The sequence below is a fragment of the Oryx dammah genome, unplaced genomic scaffold (genome assembly GCF_014754425.2).
Source record: "Oryx dammah isolate SB20612 unplaced genomic scaffold, SCBI_Odam_1.1 HiC_scaffold_24, whole genome shotgun sequence".
Taxonomy (NCBI): Eukaryota; Metazoa; Chordata; class Mammalia; order Artiodactyla; family Bovidae; genus Oryx; species Oryx dammah.
In genome coordinates this window covers 41,766,744-41,780,127 of record NW_024070208.1, presented here as the reverse complement: position 1 = coordinate 41,780,127, position 13,384 = coordinate 41,766,744, and positions in this window count along the sequence as shown.

Below are 13,384 nucleotides of genomic sequence, written 5' to 3'. Positions count from 1 at the left end.
TTGGCAGGCAGATTCTTTACTATCTGAGCCACCAGGGGAGGCTATGTATAGTGTATACATATAGTGTTTCTATCCAACTCTGGTTGAGAAGTTAATTTGTGAAGTAAGTTCCCACTTCTCCATTCTTTTGTCATTGAATAAAACATGTGCTTTTCCAGTATCAGCATCAGTTTCCTTGTTGGCTATAGGAATCCAAGCAGTTGAAGAACCTCCCTGGTTGAAACAAGGGTCTTGGCCTTGCCTGTGGGTGTGTCCAACCTATGTACTTGATAACATTACTTTGAGTAAAATATTAAACAGCCCTGCATGTTACAAAGAAGTCATACATGAAAGGGAGTCAACTGATGAAGCAAACTTCATTGTTGTCTGATTTTAAGAAATCATCACAGTTGTTCCCAGTGAATTTGAGGTTCTTAATGTCTCATCACAGAAAGAGTTCAGTGAGAGACACAGGTATAGGTAAGAAGTGGATTTATTTAAAGACACACTCTAAGGACAGAGTGTGGGCCATTTCAGAAGGCATGCTATTTTTTATAGACTGAATAATTTTATAGGCTAATGCATAGGAGGATTATTTCAGTTATTTTGGGGAAGGAGTTGGAATTTCAGAAATTCGGCCACTGCGCACTTTTTGACCTTTTATGATTGGTCTCAGAACTGTCATGGCACTGGTGGGTGTGTCACTGAGCATTCTAATGTATTTAAATAAGAACATAATTAGGCTCTAGGTCTACTAGAAGTCAAATCATCCACCATTTAGGACCTAGTTGGTTTTAAGCAGTCCTTGTTATGTCCTATGACTGTGCCAGGGCTTCCCTAGTGGCTCAGATGGTAAAGAATCTGCAATGCAGGAGACATGGGTTTAATCCCTGGGTGAGGAAGATCCTCTGGAGAAGAAAATGAATATTCGTTCCAGTATCTTGCCCAGAGAATTCTATGGACAGAGGAGCCTGGTGGTCTATAGTCCATGCAGTTACAAACAGATACAACTGAGTGACTAACACACAGACACATACACTTGACTATGTCATTCTTTTAAAGGGTGTGCCCTGACCCTTTCCCTCCTATTTAAAATCTATTGTACAACTACTAAACCAGAGAATTGACCATTGTCTACAAAATTTAACACTAGTATTTTCGTGTGTAAATTCTTCTAATTTTGAGATACCCAAGATTTGCTAAAGTCTCTGGTCTGCAAGGAAATAATCTTCTGTTCCACCTGGGAGACTTGGTCCAAGCAAGCTAAGCATCCTAGGAGGCTTTAGAGGCATGGACTCCATACGGAAATTCTTACTGAACATGATTGAAGCAGAAACAAAAACAACATTACAAAATCATTAGAGAGAAAAAAGAAAAAAAAGCAGATAAACTCAGAAAGTTAACATTCTACTACCACTTGGGATTCACTCTAGAAGATAAGAAAATGCATGTCAAGGCTTAAGCAGACCATAAAGTGCACTTCTTAAGCAATACTGTTTAAATGATTATCAGGTTATTCCATTTGGGACCAACTTTAAAACCACTGAAGTGTAAGTTCTAAAAAGTTAAGAACCTGACTCTTAAAATTATATAATTAATATGTATTAAATTTTTATCCAAATCATTAAATAATGGGTGATTCATTAAGAGTTCCAAATTGTTAGAAGACCATTTAAGAAGCTAGGTATTTACATGAATTTTATAAATGAATTTTTAAGATAAACTTCTCAGATATAAAGATGGATAATACCCAACTAGGCATTTAGTCTAAACTTTGGGGTTAGTACTTCCCTTGCACAGAAATTATATTCATCTTACCTGGAAAAAAAAAAAAAAAAACATGTGGGTTATCATTTACTATATCTGGAATTATCAATCAATAGTTTTAACAGATACTTTTTTTTTTTCTGAAAACCCAGTGAAAATAAATTTTACTTTTTCGCCTGAAGATAAAAAAAAAACAAGACTATATTTATTCAAAAAAACTGCAACCAATAATCACTCCTAAACCTCTCTCGGAGAAGACAATGACACCCCACTCCAGTACTCTTGCCTGGAAAATCCCATGCACGGAGGAGCCTCGTAGGCTGCAGTCCATAAGGTCGCTAAGAGTAGGACACGACTGAGTGACTTCATTTTCACTTTTCATTTTCATGCATTGGAGAAGGAAATGGCAACCCACTCCAGTGTTCTTGCCTGGAGAATCCCAGGGAGAGAGGAGCCTGGTAGGAGGCCATCTATGGGGTAACACAGAGTCGGACATGACTGAAGTGACTTAGCAGCAGCAGCAGCAGCAAACCCCTCTAGGACAGATTTCCTCCCAGTTTATCATCGTACTAGCTATACATTTTTCTTTATCCCATCTCTCTTTTTGCTTCGTTTTTCTCACAGTTGAAATCCTCTGTTAGTGTACTCCTTTATTGATACTGACATAAATTAGTGGATAAAAAAATTCTGATTTCACCATAAGACTTAAATTGTATTAAATTATTTTAAGTTTAAGAACAAACAGTATAATAAATTTGTATTCCTTTTTTAGAACTGTCTCAGCTATTTGCCATTAAAAAAAAAAAAAAAGAGTGGCCTATTTTTGGAAACAGTCATTTATATATAAAACCTGCTGAGAAGTTTCTCAAAAACTACTGGGAGCCCTTAGGACCTTATAATTGTGTGCATATTTATGAATTTAAATGTCTATTAAAACTATAAAACTTTCTTAATTTTTTTTTTAGACAGAATCTGTGAAATATCCAATACCGTGCATTTCATCTGTGACTTTCTGTGATTATGTGGTTGTCATTTAACCCTCAGTATGCCAAGAGAAATATAAATGAATGAATATTGCCAGATAGTTTTTTGGCAAAGTATAATGGTCCATTGCATGATAAAATTCTTCCTGTTGAATGACCAACTGAAAGAAAATGTATTTCATTTTGCTCTAAATCATTCATTATATGATTTGCAGAATTACATAATCAATTTCACCATTATGATGAATGTTAACAAAACTTCTATGAATACTTTTGCATTCATCTTCTGATTTATATAAATGTAAAATATTTCCTTTCAGTTTTTGCCACTAAAAGGATAAATTTTAAAATTCTGAATTTTCTACATAGTGAATCTAAAGAAAAAATGGAATACATTCCTAAAAGGTGATGTAATATTTTGCCAAGTTCAGTTCAGTTCAGCTTAGTCGCTCAGTCGTGTCCGAATCAGCGACCCCATGAATCACAGCACACCAGGCCTCCCTGTTCATCACCATCTCCCGGAGTTCACTCAGACTCATGTCCATCGAGTCCGTGATGCCATCCAGCCATCTCATCCTCGGTCGTCCCTTTCTCCTCCTGCCCCCAATCCCTCCCAGCATCATTCTTTTCCAATGAATCAACTCTTCGCATGAGGTGGCCAAAGTACTGGAGTTTCAGCTTCAGCATCATTCCTTCTAAAGAAATCCCAGGGTTCATCTCTTTAAGAATGGACTGGTTGGATCTCCTTGCAGTCCAAGGGACTCTCAAGAGTCTTCTCCAACACCACAGTTCAAAAGCATCAATTCTTCGGCACTCAGCCTTCTTCACAGTCCAACTCTCACATCCATACATGACCACAGGAAAAACCATAGCCTTGACTAGACGGACCTTAGTTGGCAAAGTAATGTCTCTGCTTTTGAATATGCTATCTAGGTTGGTCATAATTTTCTTCCAAGGAGTAAGCGTAATTTCATGGCTGCAGTCACCATCTGCAGTGATTTTGGAGCCCCAAAAAATAAAGTCTGACACTGTTTCCACTGTATGAAAATTGTGAGATGATCAGTTTTTTATTTCAGTGTCTTTTTAGGTGATTCCTTCATTTTTCCATTCCTTTTTCTTTTTGTTTTAGACATTTTTTAAAAATAGTTGAAAAAAATGGACAAACAGCAGTGAAGTAATTTTGAGGATAATTAACAAAATATTTCAATGTAGGGAATATAAGATAATTAAGATCTGATACATATGTTATATTCATAAAAAATATGCAATGAATCTATATTTTAATTATGGGATAAGATGATCTCTATTCAAGTAAAAATATGAGGTCAATTTTCTTCTTGCTCTTTGAAGAACGGCTAAAAAAAATTAAACATCATAAAATATCAAGCCTTGAGAAGAGTTAATACTCCTCAAAAAAAAAAAAAAAAAATTCAAAAACTAAAATTGGTTTCAGTGAACCCTGATGGAATACTACTTAGGGTGATGCACCACTCCACTGATAAAAGGCTGTGAGCTGAGATTAGCTGTATGGTCATGTTTGAGAACAAAGAGCTAAAAATCCTTACAGTTTTAAATCAACATGAAATAATCTAATTTTCAATCATATGCAAATTAAATTCCAGTTGTCATGAATATGATCACACACAAAAAAGGAAAACTACTCCTATATCTTCCTAGACTATGTCTGACCAACATTCCACTTTATAAAATTGACAGTATCATCAATGAAATCAATGCAAATTGCTAATTTCATAAAGCAATCATTGATTGAGAAGACAAATATTTTATTTGTATAAATATTTTATTTGTATAACTTTTTTTTTACTTTTCACTAATCAAACAGAATCCAAAAGGATGATTAACAATTTTTAAATATTCTTTGTGTTTATAGAATATCTAAAAGTACATTTATTGACATAATCTGATAGGTTAAAATATATAGAAATGAATTAACAAAGTACTTATATAAAGTAATACTTTTTAAAATAAACATTTTATCCAAAAATAAGCTTTATGAATGCATCTAATATCATGCTGCTACTGCTAAGTCGCTTCAGTAGTGTCCAACTCTGTGAGACCCCATAGACGGCAGCCCACAAGGCTCAACCATCCCTGGGATTCTCCGGGCAAGAACACTGGAGTAGGTTGCCATTTCCTTCTCCAATGCATGAAAATGAAAAGTGAAAGTGAAGTCATTCAGTCGTTTCCGACTTTTAGCGACCCCATGGACTGTAGTCCACCAGACTCCTCCATCCATGGAATTTTCCAGGCAAGAGTACTGGAGTGGAGTGCTATTGCCTTCTCCGAATATCATGGAATGGCATTAATCCATTTGTGTCATTTGCATTAATACTACATTAAATCATAATGTTTCCTTTTTTATACCCAGGTACACTTTGAGCTTCATAAAAGCAACTAGCATATTTCATCTTCCGTTTCTAGCACTGAAAATCAAGGTACAAGAGAGACGTAAACGCATTTTTGAGGCTTCAAATAGAACTTCTGAAATGTTAATTAATTTGTTAATTCAAAAAATATTTATCAAGTACCTACTGTGATCTGGGCATTCTTCCAGACCTAATAACTAAGTTAATAATTTTTCCTTAGACTATTCGGTGTTTTTTTAAAATAAAAACTACCTCTTGTTTTAATAGTTTAACTTCTTAAAATGTCAAATTTTCTCTGCTTGGAAAAGACCAATAGCTCTTTGTTTAGAGATGATTGTATCCTAAATGAGTTGATGTTAGATAAGTATCTCAGTTTGAGGGCTATTTTACATTTTCACTCAAGATTCTTAGAAGGAAGAATTTTATTTTACTATTTAGGAAAACATGTTTTTCTATATTGCTATGAGTTATTTACTTGCTATAGTCACTTTAAATAAGATTCCTGAAAGATGTGTTTATTCAGACATTTGGGAATAAGGTTAAATAAAAAAGTAATAGACTTTGGCTCTATCAACATATAGCCTGTACATTATCATATCTTGCATTCTTTTTTGATTGAGTTCTATTAAACTGGACTTCTTTGTTCTCTTTACACAGGGATTTACACTTTAACTATGTAGTCTAATACTTTAAATCATTATCTTAAAGACTGAAATTCTACCAAAATCTATGACATAAAGGTATATCATTCTACACTTAGACTAATAGAAATGGTGATATAATGATTTCAATTGTGCTCTCACATCTTGAACAGATAGTTACACAAATACCTTAGGAATATATTTGTTAACATGCTATCTCAATTCAGTAGTATCTTAATGGTTTTTCACTTTTCTACTTAAAAGGTGCCATCTAGGAAGATTTGACTACATGATTAAGAAAGACTAAAGTTATATAAATCTAAGACAGAAATTTTCACTAAACAGGGATATATGAGTGTGCATTAAAGAGATAATAGGATTCTATATGTATGTGTGCATAAAAGAGATAATTCTCTGAAATGCTGTTTTTAAAAATATTTAGCCACACATACCTGAAAAATTCATCCTTTCTCTATTTCTCAAGCATTACTAGGACTGCTCATGCTTATTCTTTATAATTTTAATATAAGTGGCAGAAAAGGAAGGATGTGTAAGTTCTTAACTGATATACAAAGCCACATCTATGCTTTATAACACACTACTGTTTAAAGATAATATTTCAGATTGTCAACATGAATGGAAGTGTCAAATTGATGTTTAGTACTAATTTGTTTATTTTTGCTTGACTGCACTTCTTAAATGGTAAAAAGATAAGTATCAAAAGTAAAGATTCCTTATTTTGAAATACTGAAGTAGATTTTACTTTGGCTTCACTGCCATATATCCCATTAGTGTTAATTGGAGATTTGCATGTGCATTGAGAGTATGATATATCTCATTATTCTTGAGTAACAGCTACTGACTTTTAAAGGCCATTTAGAATGTGTGACAGGAAACAAATAAAAGTGTACCATTTAGCTTTACGAAAGTTATCTTCATATACCACAAAGTGAAATAAGAAACCTTCATGAACATTTCACAGTCAAAGTTTGAACTTTACAATTTCTACAACAAAATCTTTAAATCCCCTTTTGTAGCTTAACTAGGTAATGAATATATGAAGTAAATATATCTCCAATTTGTTTACAGTACGTGACCTTGGCTCTGAAGAACATATGCTGCTTACTTTGTTGTTATTTTAGTTTTTCAAACCACTACAAGTCTACTGTGAGAGAAAATAATGCTTTTAGTTTTAAATAATTAAGATTCTGTGAAAGACTACTTTGGAATATTATGATAAAAATATCTAGTAACTATGGGCTACTTATTTTATTAGGGGAAACACTGACTGAAACCACCCATCCTACCAGGCACCACAGTAACCATTTGCAAGAGTTATTTTGTAACAGAAGGTCCTGGTAAGGAACACAGAACTAAAAAGCCATGACCAAATAGATTATTTCAGGAAAGGTCAAAATAAGACAGCAGAGACCAGGCCACATGTCCTACCAACCTCCCAGAATACTTCTTGTTGGATGCCGTCTTGGCTGAGGAAGGAGCTTTAGTCAGAATTATTGAGCAGAAACAACCTGGAACCTAATCTTATTGCCATGAAACCTCAGACTGTGAGCCATGTGACAGAGCCCTTGTGAGTTCCCTTACCCTGCTGCTTTCTGCCTGGGTGCCATTGGTAATAAAGTCTTTTGCTTTGTCAGAAAGCATGTCTCTGGCAAAAAAAAAAAAAAAAAAAAAATCATTTCTGAGTGGAAGACAAGAGCCCACTCTCAGGCCCTGGATGGTGTCCCCTTTCTTGCAATAATGAGACAATCACTATTTTAAGTGCATTTCAAATATGATCTTGTTTAGCACTCAGAAATCTGTGAGGCTGGTATTATCTTTATCCCTATCATATAGATAATAAACAAAAGGTAAATTAAATTGCAGAGTTACAGACATAGTGAGTGGCAGAGTTGGGATTGGCAACCAGGTGGTCTGACTCAACAAACCACGTCTGAAGTAGTTCAGTTCAGTTCAATTATGTTGCTCAATTGTGTCTGAATTTTTGCGACTCCATGAACCACAGCACACCAGGCATCCCTGTCCAACACCAACGGCTGGAGTCCACCCAAATCCATGTCCATTGGGTCGGTGATGCGATCCAACTATCTCATCCTTTGTTGTCCCCTTTCTCCCTATCTTCAAACTTTCCCAGCATCAGTGTCTTTTCCAATGAGTCAGCTCTTTGCATCAGGTGGCCAAAATATTGGAATTTCAGCTTCAATGTCAATCCTTCCAATGAACATCCAGGACTGATCTCCTTTAGGATGAACTGGTTGGATCTCCTTGCTGTCAAAGGGACTTTCAAGAATCTTCTTCAAGACCACAGTTCAAAAGCATCAATTCTTCGGTGCTCAGCTTTCTTTATAGTCCAACTCACATCCATACATGACTACTGGAAAAACTATAACCTTGACGAGATGGACCTTTGTTGACAAACTAATGTCTCTGCTGTTGAATATGCTGTCTAGGTTGGTCATAACTTTCCTTCCAAGGAGTAAGCGTCTTTTATTTTCACGGCTGCAATCACCATCCGGAGCCCCCCAAAATAAAATCAGCCTCTGTTTCAACTGTTTCCCATCTATTTCCCATGAAGTGATGGGACTGAATGCAATGATGTTAGTTTTCTGAAAGATGAGCTTTAAGCCAACTTTTTCACTTTCCTCTTTCACGGTCATCAAGAGGCTCTTTAGTTCTTCTTCTCTTTCTGCCATAAGGGTGGTGTCATCTGCATATCTGAGGTTGTTGATATTTCTCCCAGCAATCTTGATTCCAGCTTCTGTTTCCTCTAGCCCAGCATTTCTCATGATGTACTCTGCATATAAGTTAAATAAGCAGGGTGACAATATACAGCCTTGGTGGACTCTTTTTTCTATTTGGAACCAGTTCCATGTCCAGTTCTAACTGTTCTTTCCTGACCTGCATATACGTTTCTGAAGAGGCAGGTCAGGTGGTCTGATATTCCCATTTCCTTCAGAGTTTTCCCCAGTTTATTGTGGTCCACACAGTCAAAGGCTTTGGCATAGTCAATAAAGCAAAAATAGATGTTTTTCTGGAACTCTCTTGCTTTTTCGATGATCCAGCAGATGTTGACAGTTTGATCTCTGGTTCCTCTGCCTTTTCTAAAACGAGCTTGAACATGTGGAAGTTCACGGTTCACATACTGCTGAAGCCTGGCTTGGAGTATTTTGAGCATTACTTTACTAGCATGTGAGATGAGTGCAATTGTATGGTAGTATTGATAATATCAATATCATTCTTTAGCATTGCCTTTCTTTGGCATTGGAATGAAAACTGACGTTTTCCAGTCCTGTGGCCACTGCTGAGTTTTCCAAATTTGCTGACCTACTGAGTGCAGCATTTTTACAGCATCATGTTTCAGTATTTGAAATAGCTCAACTGGAATTCCATCACTGCCACTAGCTTTGTTCGTAGTGACGCTTCCTAAGGCTCACCTGACTTCACATTCCAGGATGTCTGGCTCTAGGTAAGTGTGAGTTATCACACCATTGTGATTATCTGGGTCATGAAGATATTTTGGTAGTTCTTCTCTGTATTCTTTCCACCTCTTCTTAATATTTTCTGCTTCTGTTAGGATGTAGTTATATTGGTCCAAAGAGTCAGCTTCATCCTGAAACATGAACACACCAGTTGGCAAACTAAAACCTTTCACCTGATCCACCTCATCAATTTTAGAAGGCATGTTAGATCAACTGTATTACCCATGATTCACAGGATTGTTTCCTCAATCACCTCAATCAGTTTAACAAAATACTTCTCCCACACTCACACTGAGAAGATTTTCCAGTGACAATTTCTTATAATAAGAAATATACCTTATAATTAGAACTAAGATATATTGAGTGCTTCTCTATGCAATTTATTCTTTTTTAAAATTAATGTATTTATTTTAATTGGAGGCTAAATACTTCACAATACTGTACTGGTTTCTGTAATGCATTCACATGAAACCACCAGGGGTGTACATTTGTTCCCCATCCTGAACCCCCATCCCACCTCCCTCTCTATGCCATCCCTCAGGGTCATCCCAGTGCACCAGCCCTGAGCACCCTGTCTCATGCATCGAACCTGGACTGGCTATCTATTTCACATATGATAATATACATATTTCAATGCTATTCTCTTGAATCATCCCACCCTCACCTTCTCCCACAGAGTCCAAAATACTGTTCTTTACATTTGTGTCTCTTTTGCTGTCTCACATATAGGGTCATCATTACCATCTTTCTGAATTCCCTGTAAATGCATTAGTATACTGTATTGGTGTTTTTTTTTTTTTTTTCCTGACTTACTTCACTCTGTATAATAGGCTCCAGTTTCATCCACCTCATTAGAATTGATTCATATGCTTTCTTTTTTTGGCTGAATAATATTCCATTGTGTATATGTACCACAGCTTTCTTATCCATTTGTCTGCCTATAGACATCTAGGTTGCTTCCATGTTCTGGCTATTATAAACAGTGCTGTGATGAACATTGGGGTACATGCATCTCTTTCAATTCTGGTTTCCTTGGTGTGTATGCCCAGCAGTGGGATTGCTGGGTTGTATGGCAGTCCTATTTCCAGTTGTTAAGGAATCTCCACACTGTTCTCCATAGTGGCTGTACTAGTTTACATTCCCATCAACAGTGTAAGAGGGTTCCCTTTTTCACTGCACCCACTCTAGCATTTATTGTTTGTAGACTTTTTGATAGCAGCCATTCTGACCAGCGTCAGATGGCACGTCATTGTGGTTTTGATTTGCATTTCTCTGATAATGAGTGATTTCAGGCATCTTTTCATGTGTTTGTTAGCCATCTTTATGTCTTCTTTGGAGAAATGTCTGTTTAGTTCATTGGCCCGTTTTTTTGATTGGGTCGTTTATTTTTCTGGAATTGAGCTGCGGGAGTTGCTTATATATTTTTGAGATGGATTCTTTGTCCATTGCTTATTTGCTATTATTTTCTCCCATTCTAAAGGCTGTCTTTGCACCTTGCTTATAGTTTCTTTCATTGTGCAAAAGTTTTTAAGTTTAATTAGGTCCCAATTTGTTTATTTTTGCTTTTATTTCCATTACTCTGGGAAGTGGGCCATAGAGGATCCTGCTGTGATTTTTGTCAGAGAGTGTTTTGCCTACATCTTCCTCCAGGAGTTTTATAGTTATTGGTCTTATATTTAGATCTTTAATCCATTTTGAGTTTGTTTTTGTGTATAGTGTTAGAAAGTGTTCTAGTTTTATTCTTTTACAAGTGGCTGACCAGTTTTCCCAGAACCAGTTGTTAACGAGATTGTCTTTTTCTACTGTATATTCTTGCCTCCTTTGTCAAAATTAAGGTGTCCATAGGTATGTGGCTTTATCTCTGTGCTTTCTATTTTGTTTCTTTGTTCTATATTTCTGTCTTTGTGCCAGTACCATACTGTCTTTTCTAAGAATTTGTCCATTTCTTCTAAGTCGTCCATTTTATTGGCATATAGCTTTGTTGTATAATCTGAAGTCAGGAAGGATGATTCCTCTAGTTCCATCTTTCTTTCTCAAGATTGCTTTGGCTATTCGAGGTTTTTGTACTTTGATACAAATAATGAAATTATTTGTGCTAATTCTCTGAAAAATACCTTTGTTAGCTTAATAAGAATTTCACTGAATCTATAGATTGCTTTGGGTACTATACTCATTTTCACTATATTGATTCTTCTGATCCATGAACATGGTGTATTTCTCCATCTATTTTTGTCATCTTTAATTTCCTTCATCGGTGTTTTATAGTTTTCTATATACAGGTTTTTTGTTTCTTTAGGTAGATTTATTCCTAAGTATTTTATTATTTTGCTTGAAATGGTATGGAGAAGGCAATGGCAACCCACTCCAGTATTCTTGCCTGGAAAATCCCACGCACTGAGGAGCCTGGTGGACTACAATCCATGGAGTCTCTAAGAGTTGGACACGACTGGACAACTTCACTTTCGTTTTTCACTTTCATGCATTGAAGAAGGAAATGGCAACCCACTCCAGTGTTCTTGCCTGGAGAATCCCAGGGACAGTGGAGCCTGGTGGGTTGCCATCTATGGAGTCACACAGAGTTGAACACGACTGAAGCAACTTAGCTGCAGCAGTAGCAGCAGCAGCAGCTTGAAATGGTGAATGGAATTCTTTCCTTAATTTCTCTTTCTGTTTTTTCATTGTTAGTTTATAGGAATGCAAGGGATTTCTGTGTGTTAATTTTATATCCTGCAACTTTACCATATTCATTGATTAGCTTTAGTAATTTTCTGGTGGAGTCTTCAGGGTTTTCTATGCAGAGGATCATGTCATCTGCAAACGGTGAGAGTTTAACTTCTTATTTTCCAATCCAGATTCTTTTTATTTCTCTTTCTTCTCTGATTGCTGTGGTTAAAACTTCCAAAACTATGCTGAATAGTAATGGTGACAGTGTACACCCCCTGTCTTGTTCCTGATTTTAGGGTAAATGCTTTCAATTTTTCATCATTGAAGACATGTTTACTGTGGGTTTATCATATATGGCTTTTATTATGTTGAGGTATTTTCCTTCTATTCCTGCTTTCTGGAGGGTTTTTATCATAAATGGATGTTGAATTTTGTCAAAGGCTTTCTCTGCATCTCTTGAGATAATCATAAGATTTTTATCTTTCAATTTGTTAATGTGGTGTATCACATTGATTGATTTGCAAATATTAAAGAATCTTTGCATCCCTGGGATAAAGCCCACTTGTTCATGATGAATGATCTTTTTAACATGTTGTCGGATTCTGCTTGCTAGAATTTTTTTAAGGATTTTTGCATCTATGTTTGTCAGTGTTATTGGCCTATAGTTTTCTTTTTTTGTGGCATCTTTGTCTGGTTTTGGTATTAGGGTGATGGTGGCCTCATAGAATGAGTTTGGAAGTTTACCTTCCTCTGCAATTTTCTGGAAAAGTTTGAATAGGATAAGTGTTAGCTCTTCTCTAAATTATTGGTAGAATTCAAATGGGATGCCTTCTGGTGCTGGGTTTTTGTTCATTGGAAAATTTCTGATTACAGTTTTGATTTCCGTGCTTGTGATGAGTCTGTTAAGAATTTCTATTTCTTCTTGATTCAGTTTTGGAAAGTTACACTTTTCTAAGAATTTGTCCATTTCTTCTAAGTCATCCATTTTATTGGCATATAGTTTCTGATAGTAGTCTTTTATGATCCTTTGTATTTCTGTGTTGTCTGCTGTGATTTCTCCATTTCCATTTCTATTTTGGTTGATTTGATTTTTCTCCCTTTTTCTCTTTTCTTTCTTTCTTTTTTTTTTTTTTTAATGAGTCGTCTGGCTAATGGTTTGTCTATTTTGTTTATCTTTTCGAAGAACCAGCTTTAGCTTTGTTGATTTTTGCTATGGTCTCCTTTCATTCTTTTGCATATATTTCTACCCCATTTTTTAATGATTTATTTCCTTCCAGTAACCCTAGGGTTCTTCATTTCTTCTTTATCTACTTACTTTAGGTGTAGAGTTAGGTTATTTATTAGATTTTTTTCTTGTTTCTTGAGGTAAGCTTGTAATGCTATGAACTTTCCCCTTAGTACTGCTTTTACTGAATCCCATAGGTTTTGGGTTGTGTTTTCATTTTCATTCATTTCTATGAATATTT